The following is a 10,098-nucleotide window of genomic DNA, read 5'->3' as shown; positions in this document are numbered from 1 at the left end:
CTAGCTAATCAGTGGTTTGTTGCCCTTGCAGTCAGAGAGTTTTTCCTAAGGTCGGACCTGCCACTATTCAAATTTTACATATTTAAAGGAGTCTGATGTGGGCAATAAGTCAAGGTAAGTGCCGCGGCTTCCCTCTCCCATGAACAAGGTGCATAAGATCATCCGGTGGCTGTACGGGAATAGAATTCTGAATCTCAAGCTATCATCTCTCAGTCACCACCAGGCTCCAAATTTAGATTTAAAGCTGTGGGCAACCTAGATCATCTCTCTGCAGCAGCAGCCTGGTCTGCCAATGGCTACAGACTTGAGTTTTCAGCTTGGAAGTCACATAGAGATTACTTTATCTCTGAATGTGTCATTCTTGCTGACAAAATTTCTTTATGGTATTGGGACAGGAATGCATTAGCATATAAGAGTCAGGGACTCCTTTTTGTGTTTTGGAATATAAATCTCAGCACAGACAGGCTGTGCTTTTCAAGCAATGCTGAAAGGTCGAAGATAACCCTCCCCCCCCCCTTCCCCCTCCTATGAATTCTGAAGGCTTGTAATCCCTTCTCATTTTTATTCAGAAAGACAGTTTGCCTATATTATTTCATTTAAGGTGCAGGATTCTTTCAAAAACCTATCTGACGGAAGAGGTGCTAACATCGTAACACCTGCCACTTGCCACCTCTTTCTACCCACAGGTTTTGAGGGAATGACATTTCCATTCCATTTGCAGAACTGTGGCAAAGCATCCTTCGATGTGTCATCAGGCTGAAATGCAAACGTGCTGGCAGGTTATCCGGGGTTATTCTTGATTATACGGAACAGCAAGGCTTGCTTAATCAGACAGCTTAGCCAAGGTTAGAGAAATGGCTCGCTTATCAGTTATGGGCACTGCCTGGATCAGTCAAGGTTGGGAAAGGCTGACCACAATTTGACAATGCTGTGTGGTTTATAATGTACAGTTGGGTCACAACCCTGTGTCTGTGATCACTGACCATAGTAAGGAATAGTTAAATGGTCAACTTTGGTTTGGGAATACTGCGACTGTGGTGGACGATCAGAGTTATTCATGGTTTCATCAGTCCTGTTGTGGGGACTCCATAGTTGCCCACTAGATGGCCCTAGATCCCTGCCAAAGGTTTTTCAGCTTAGTGGGAGAAACCATTTTTACGTAGCACCTCCCCTTGAGTCTGGCTGTGAATGGTATCTCTTTCTATCTGGAAGGGCTAGGAGTAGGAGCGGTGTTAAGCATCCGAGGAGTAAGGAGCTATTTTTGGTTTCCCTTGTGTGGGTGAGACCTAGCCACCTCATCAGTATTTTTGTCACCGAGGAGATTTGGTTTGGAAAGTTTTCCTCTTTTTGTGTTGTGAGGAGGTTTTTGATCCACCCCTAATCATTGAGAAACTGGGCTGTAATAGTCATTTCCCAGGCATCATCAGATCTCTTCTCCAGAGCGGTCACAATCATCAAGATTTGTGGAAGACCCATAACTAGATCTTCCCCCTAAGGGGCCAGGACAGAGGCTGGGAGAAAGTGACTGAACATATGGACTCGTGTAGGATATTTCCAGGATTTAGGGGATCCCCCATCAGTAGGATTACCCTGGCCCACTGGGAAACTCCTCAGTAGAGGATTCTGAGAGACAGGACACATACTCAGAGCAAGAGAGAGCAGTGTAAACAAAAGCAGATGTAAAGCTCACATTTTGGATTGATTACTGGACATTGATTTCACTTTGAACAATCAGTAAATTTATTTTGAACATCCATAACTGTGTCCTGTCTGTCTGTCCTGGCAGCACTGCATCACCAAAGTCACCAGAGATATACATACACTAAGAAGGATTCATACCACTACCTGGACCATGAAGGTCTGGCTTCACCCCCCACAGGGAGAACCCACACCTTGGGGAAGAGAGAAGCAAGGGAAAGACCGCCCCAGACAGATACGAATTCCTTTCTGTGCCCTTGGAAGGTATGCCAATCCAGAGAAAAGGGTTACACTGTGATTATGGTTTCTGATCCTGCTTTGTCAATTCCTTTGTGACTGCTGTCTATGCTTGGGAATGGTTGATCAAGTATAAGCAGGGGCATTGCTAGCTGCTAGGTACTTCAAAGAGCTGAGGCACAGGCCTATAGCCCTCTCTCTCCCCACCAGGGTTGCCAACTTTTCCATAGACCAGGACTGGACAATGAAGGATGGGGGGACTCATTTTAGAATGTTTAAGATTTAACATTCTACCATCTTATTTTGTAAAAGCAGAGGATAAAACAAGAGAAGAAACCATTGAGATACCTTCAGAAGAAGGACAATGATCCTGTAACCTTCAGTCTCCAAGAGGAAGATAAATATTAGTGACTTGCAAGGAGTTTAACAATATTTATTTATTTAGAATATTTATAAATCACACTTAATCCCAAGCTCAAGATAGTATACAATAAAACATTTACATATTATCATAATACAAAACAAATAAGATAATCATTATAACACACACTAAATACCACACTTGAAAAAAACTAAGGTGACATCCAGCAAGAAATAAATCACTATAATAAAATAAAAATGAGCTCAAAATAAAAAAATAAAACAAATACAATACTAAAATACAAGACAGCTCCTCAGGCCACAAATACTGAGGTACCAATTTTTATTTGCATAGCTTGATCACGTAAATAACAATTTAAAGCGGTCCCTTTGCATCAAGCTCTACAGGATGTACAATCAAGATATGGAAAACAACCTACTCTATTACCCCTGTGGCAAAGAATGTGTATAAAATTAAAAAATGCTGGGGATATAATAAAGTCCAACTAATGCATGATTCCCTCACTGTTGAATCAGCAATCAGAAAAGCCAAAAAAGTGAAAACATATTCCAGGGAAGGATCAAAGAATCCTGGACTCAATTGGTAAGAACGTCTTCCAGAGCACAATATTACAATCTAGAATTGAGGTCCACCAACTATAAATGGATTGATCCAGTATCTTTTCAACAATCTTCAAAAGCGAAAAAAAACATACAGATAAGTTACCTGAAAAAGAACTGAAGCAATTCATAATGACACAGAGGACCTTGCAAAACATATCCCATGCTCAGTCTATGACTCTTTTGACACATCCTCCAGAGTCTCATCTACAGGAGCAGTAGCATGAAGATTAGCAAGACTCCATGTTTCTGGACTTAGGGAGGAAGTCCATGAGAAGTTGGTAGACACATCTTCTGTTGGTGACAAATTATTCTGAGATAAGATCAATGAAACAGTGGAACTGATCAAAAACCAAAGCACTGTCTGCATCTCAGATCAATATTTTCTCACAGATGAGATATCATCCAGAGTCATACAGAAGACATTATTAAGCTCAAAGAAGAAGATACAACCTATATGTATATTATAGACAGCAACCAGCAGTTCTATATCATCTTCAGCAGCCAAATCAGCAGCAACCACGACAACCTCAGTCAAGACAAAGGGGTCATGTCTAACAGAGACAAATGCAGCAAATGCCTCAAAGTCTAGGTACTAGCTTTTGACACACAACCAACAGCCACACCTAACCCATTCCCAGACATACCACTAGGCTGAAGGTTAGCATTTTTCAGAGATCAACAGAATTCTTGTCACTTCAAACATATGGATTTTGAAAATCATAAATCAAGACTATTTCCTCAACTTTGAAAGTTTACCACCTCAAAAATATCCTTGTTCATCAGTGCGAGACTGGACATGGTCAAGAGGAAGGCCTACCTTTCTATACAGAAAGCAAAAAAATAAAGTCATTGACACAATCCTTTTTCCAATGATATGGATTACAGCTTGAAAATAAATTGCTGGGACATACGGCTTCAACAGTAAAATTACACCCATACCAATGCTCAAGATGAGATATGTACAGTGGCACCTAAAAAGCTAATGGGATCAACATGTTCAACCACTCAATCATAAGATACCAGTAACAAAGGAACTTCTGAACTTGCTGAAATGGTGGACAAGAATAAACAATCTAATTCAGGGACAGAGAATACATCCCTTAAAAATACAGAAAATACTGACAACAGATACATCAAACCAAGAGTGGGGAGCACATATCGACTAAATTGCGTACAAGGCCTATGGACAAAGCAAGAGTTATCACTTCACATCAATATCCTAGTGATTTACAATGGCCTTCAAGTGTTCATATCTTGACTGAAGAACAAAACAATTCACATTTGGACAGTCAATCAGATGGTGATGTTTTATATCAACAAACCAGGAGGAACAAGCTCTTACCAACTTTGCAAAGAAGCACTGTCCATTTGGAAATTAGCAACAATGAACAAAGTGAACATCAGCTATCTATCTCCCAGGGAGAAACAATGACCTAGCAGACGGTTTGAGCCATCAACTTCAATTGCATGAATGGTCACTCGACAACATGCTGCAATACCTCTTCATGATTTGGGGAGCATCAACCATTCACATCTCCATTCAAATCACAAGTTACAGTAGTATTGTTCAAAAAGACCAACCGACCAAGCTCTGTTGATAGACACATTTCACATACTATGGAGCCAGAGCAGAAGCTAGTCCATGGCTGATGTGACCTTGGTCATAGGCACCATCCAGCAGGGGCACCGTTGCTCGAAAGCTATTTGCCACCAGCCTCCTTCTCCCGCCCCGTGCTCTGGCAGTAAAGAGCAGAGTGATCCGCAGAGCCTTGAAAGCAATCGATCTCCTCCTCCCAGTGGCAATGAAGAGTAGCGATGCCCATAGGGCAGCAAAAAAATCAGCTTTCTTCTTCCTCCCACCGCCTTGGTAGTGCAGAGCACAGTGGCTGCAAAAAGCATTGTTCTTTTCTTCCTCCTTTTCCCCATCTAGCAAAGAAAAGAGGCACAGCTGGTAGGGCCTCACCTACTTGGAGGCTAGATGAGAAAGAGAGAGCTTAAGAATGTGTGTGTGTATGACTGAGGATGGGAGAGACGGATAAGAGCGTGTGTGTATGTATGACTAAGCATGTGAGAGAGAGGTATGACCGTGTGAGAGAGAGCCTGTGTGTGTGTGTGTGGGTATGTGTGTATGATTGAGCAAGTGAGAGTCTATGTGTGTGTGTATGTGTATGATTGAGCATGTGAGGAAGAGCCTATGCATGTGTGTGTGTGTGTGTGATTGAGCCTATTGAATATGTGACAGAGGTATGAGCATATATGATTGAGCATGTGAGAAAGAACCTATGCATGTGTGTGTGTGTGTGATTGAGCATCTGAGAAAGCATATGAGAGTGTGTGGGTGTGACTGAATATATGAAAGAAACTGAACAAGTGTATGTATGTGTATAATTGAGCATGAAAGAGCAAACAAGTGTGCATGTGTATATGATTGAGCCATAGTGAGAGAGAGAGCATATGAGCGTGTGAATGACTGAGCCTGTGACAGAGCGTATGAGCCTGTGTGTGCATCTCACCAATCATACACTTTGTGGTAGTGGCTCTCCCGCTTTGGTGGTTGAGTGAAAAACTTCACATAATAGGGTTTCAGATGTTATCAAAGTGCTGATTGAGAGAGGAAAACTATGACTGCTTTTCCTCCTGCTGGGTCTTCTTCCAAAGAAATATGGGACAGAGCCCACCCACCCAGCCTCCCAGGGGTAGAGAGGGAAGACTTAGATGGAATGCAGTTACATGTAAATTACTGGAAGTATTAATTAATTTATTTATTTTATTACACTTTATTTATTACACTTTAGCAAGTTTTAAAAACAAGTACACAGTAGCAATAACACTGCCAGGATCAACGTTTAACAATTTTCTTGTTATATTTCAATAGATATCTGCACATTAAACCAATGAAAATGAAAAGAACCAGTTCTTTACCCAAAAGAGTACTTATCAGATAAGTTGGCCACTTTTCTCTTTAAAAAAAAATATATTTTATTCTCTTGTAAAGTGTGTTTGTGTTTACTGCTTTTCCTTAAAGAAATTGAGTCTTGTGTTTACTTTCTATTTTCCAGGTGTAGGGAATAATGATTCTCCTGGATGTGGCAAGTATTAAACTGTTACTTTCCCTTTTTTTTTTTATTGGTGCTGTTGTCTCTCTCTGGTTGTTTTCCTTATATATGTAGGTAACTTTCTTTCTTTATGTCTCTTTTGTATTCTGTAACTCTGTAAGCGTTCTCGTTCTCTCCTTTATAATATTTAAAGCTGGGTGGGTAAGTGCAATGGTCACAGTGTCTTTTTCTAGAGTTCCTTGTGTAAGTGTTGGTGGTATCTCAGTTTTTCCCTAGTCTAGCTAGATTGTGTTGGATCTGGGATGGATACACTTAGCTGTTTCCTTTTCTCTGCGGTCCATCTTCATCCCCTCACCGATGCTTGACAACATAGCTGGTGAAACCACTGTTAGGGATTCAAGCTTGAGCAACTGGAGGGAACCCTGTCACCGGATCCAGTTCGGGAGCATAGTGTCCTGGCTTGACTTTGTTCCTAACTAAGCTCTAAATAACAGAAATAGAGTACTCCTAACTACACTGGCACCGAAGTCTCTTCCACAGGTGTACTAATTTGAGTTCCCTCAAACTGTTGTCCAGAAGTCTTGTTGGACCGGGCTAGCTCAGTGAATGAAATAAAAAAATAATTAAGTTTCCCTCTCTACTATCTGTGCACAGAGGAATTGCTTCAGCGGTTTCTTCCGTGTGTTTTACAGAAATTACACACCCTTACTATCTCTCTTTGTACTCACACACTTACTTCAGGTAACTGTTTTCCAGACCAGTTATTCAAATAATAAAAGGTGAGTCAGTTCTTAGAAATATATATATATATATATATATATATATATATATATATATATATATATATCCTGGGGTTAGAATATAGAGTTATCCTCTTCGCCGCAGTACAAGTATAATAGCACACCACTGAACTTGTATCTCTTTTCACACTCACAGATCTGAGTTTTAAACTCTGAGTATTAATCCTTTCCAGCATTTAATTTGTTCCCTTCACTGAATGTGAAGTGTGGCATTCTAATTTCCTTATTAGCACAACTTTGTGCAGTGGGATTCTGTTACTGCTTAACCTGATAAATAATATAGGCAAGCAGTTTAAGCAAATTGGCCCTTAAGTCCCATATTAGCTAGCCAGACACAGCTTATAAAAAAAAAAAATCACTGAAGCTGTCTGATCCCCGCTTTCACAGAGGATCTGGTTTTCATATAGCAGGTGTCATTAATCTTTTTCCCTCTCAGGATATAAACTTCTCTCCCAGCCCATTGTAACAGGTGGGAATCGAGTCGCTTAGTGATTTTTGCTGTAAAGGCTTGTAATAGATTAGAAACTTGTTCGCTGCTTCCTGCTGCTTCTATCACTGCGTCGTCAACCTCGTCTTCTGATGGAGGAGACACCATGACGCCCTGTTCAGGGACCTTAGCTTTAAGCTTTCCGTATTTTGGCTCTCCTTTCGGCCCACAGGACCAGGATAGAACGTTGGCCCGAGACTCCTTGGAAAGCGACATAATGTGCTTCTGCTTAGCGTTTAAAGTCCGGCGGGAGCTCCACCATGGGTGGATGTTCAGTTCAGAGCATAACCGGAGGTTCTCAAGGGAGTAGCTTTTCAACCCCATAACTAGCGTAAAGGCTCATAAGATGCTCACAAGATGCTTTATATCCATGCGCCTGCAAGTGAATTTTCAAAGGGAAACTCCCCATGAAGATTCCCTTTGAAAATTTGGGGCTGGCCCACACACAAGGTGCAAAATATGAACCACAGATCACACGCAGGGGTTTCAAAGTGGAATCCCTATGCATTGTCTGCTGGCTCCGACCTCCTCTTGGCCTTTTCAGAGTGGGTAAAAATACCTGCAGACGGGGAGAGTAATTTTCAACCAAGGATTTTACCTGAGTAACCGCTTAAGCTACCTGGGCAAGATCATTTGAAAACTGCCTTTCCCGTAATTGAATTAATTTTTCTTGTTGTTTTTGGAATCAGCAACCACGCAAACACCTGAAGCATCATCCATCTATAAATAAAGAACATTAAATATAATTTACACCTGAAGTTTATTTTTATAGATGCTCAGATATTTTTATGATTATTTAGCAAGCCTGTGCAATGTGGTATAAAGAAAAAGCCCCCACAGAAACAGAATTTTCTATAACATACAGCTCCTAAATACTTTTCAATCTTCAGTTCTTGTTTAGAAAAAGAATCATTGTCAATGACCTGAAGGTTTCCTCCTGCTCCTTTGTACTTCCAGTTGAGTTGCACCAGGGCTGGGATCTGGTGCCCTGAGCCTTCACTTTCCCCCTATTTTATATCCTTCCCTCCAGCATATCCAGTCTGGCCATTGCAGCAACGCTGCTGGGCCGGCAACCATGCACCAAGGCTCCTTCCGGAGCCCTGCAGTCATGGGCCCTGAGTCCCACCACTAAGCCTCGCCCTTAAGCAATGAGCAGGACTCCCTCTCCACCCCTCCTTTACAGTACCCCTAGCCCTAGCCGACCCGGGGTGAGGAAACCCCGACTTGGGGAAGAGGCTGGGATCCTTCCTCATGGCAGTGCTGCAGCACTGCCAGTGAGTCACCAGGCTGGCCCCCCCAATCGCATTTTTATCCATTGTCATGAACCGCCGTAGAAATCCCCTCTTTAAAGGCTTTTCTTGAGAAATCCCCTTTCGCTGCAAAGTAACTTCATCTATACTCATCACATTTCCCCAGAGAGAATACATAGTGTTTTTATTAATGCTCCACTATATGCAACATTTATTATGTTCAATATTAGCAATTTTTTTTAATCTTCCATTTCGAGCGCATCTCCTCTGGGAGAATATGCATTGCAGGTTTTTATTAAGCACATATTTCAAAACAGAGGATACTTATGGAAGAGGCGGCAGCTATGAGTCAGCATCAAATCTTGTTATTAAAAAAATGTTTCATATGGAATCATGTGCTTATTACACTCGATCGTACCCCTGTCTAGAGCTTGCAAAAGCCCCATGCAGTTTTTGAGAAATCGAACTGCAGCAGTACTGAGGAACGATTAAACATGGTTATGAACCAAGGCCCTTTACAACAACTTCAACTTTGGAAATAGAAATGGTGACGGCAGATAAAGACCAAATTTGCCCCTTCCTGCTGCAGTACTGCAATGTCCTCTCTAATTTTCCCTGGGGCGTGTACAGGTTTGCACTACTGTTGTGCACACATAACCTTTGCCCCCCTTCCCAAGCCATTTATATCCCACTACGCTCCACCCACCATGAGTAGTTTCTGCCACCAGGGACCTCAACTCTTTCTTTCTCCCTCATTCTCTCCATCTTTCTCCTAGCTTCCATCTCTTTTCTTCTCACACTTCCATCGTTTTTTTCACATCTTTTAGCTTCACCTATCCCTCCACTCCATTTTTTTCTCTCTTACCTTTGCATTCCTTTTCGTTGTCTCCTGTTTCCTTCTCCTCCTATTCCTCCATTTCTATATAATTTATTTATTTAAAAATATTTCTACACCGCTTTTCCAGTCGTAAATAGGTCACCCAAACTGGTGTACAAAACTTAAACAAATGATAGGTGGATGGATGGCAATGGAGACCACAAGTGAGGCAGGTGAAAGCTGCAGAGTTGGCCTGTCTTCTCTCATTCTTTTCCTTGTGAGCTTGTGTTCACTTGGTTTCTGATATAAATAAATAAATACCTACATATGTAATCCCTGGGCTGAGGGCCTCGCTGAGGCGTCCATGAGCTACTCTCAGTTTCAAGAGCTTAAGATATTCAATTTCCCTGACACTTGCTAATGCCCCACTCTGATTCCCTGTCAGGGGGGAGAGATTTCTCTCCAAGGCCCTGAGAGATGTCAGGACAGTTTTTGCATACTGCAGTAATAATCATCCTGGAAGCTGATTGTGGTTTCCAACTTCACTGACAATTGACGGTGGAATAGTGAAAATGACTATTTACAACTCTTTATGCAAGTCAATCCATTTACATGTTTGCCTCTTCAATAAATCTGTGACTGTTTAATACTTAATGCATCTTTTCTTTCATTCCTGATTCTTGGCCAATTGTAAATGTGGTTTAGACATTCTCTCTCAGATTTAAGGATGTCTTTTAAGCATGTTTGGTTTTGATGTACACTTTTATGG

At 41.5% G+C, this 10,098-nt stretch overlaps 1 long non-coding RNA gene across 1 annotated transcript in view; it reads right to left on the bottom strand.

Moving 5' to 3' along the window:
• The window catches only part of LOC115073191, an 85,419-nt gene that overhangs the window by 64,901 nt on the left and 10,420 nt on the right, over positions 1–10,098 (bottom strand). The gene's annotated exons all lie outside the window — the stretch shown is intronic.

This window comes from Rhinatrema bivittatum, chromosome 11 (assembly GCF_901001135.1).
Source record: "Rhinatrema bivittatum chromosome 11, aRhiBiv1.1, whole genome shotgun sequence".
Lineage (NCBI taxonomy): Eukaryota > Metazoa > Chordata > Amphibia > Gymnophiona > Rhinatrematidae > Rhinatrema > Rhinatrema bivittatum.
This window is presented reverse-complemented; position numbering and strand designations above follow the sequence as displayed.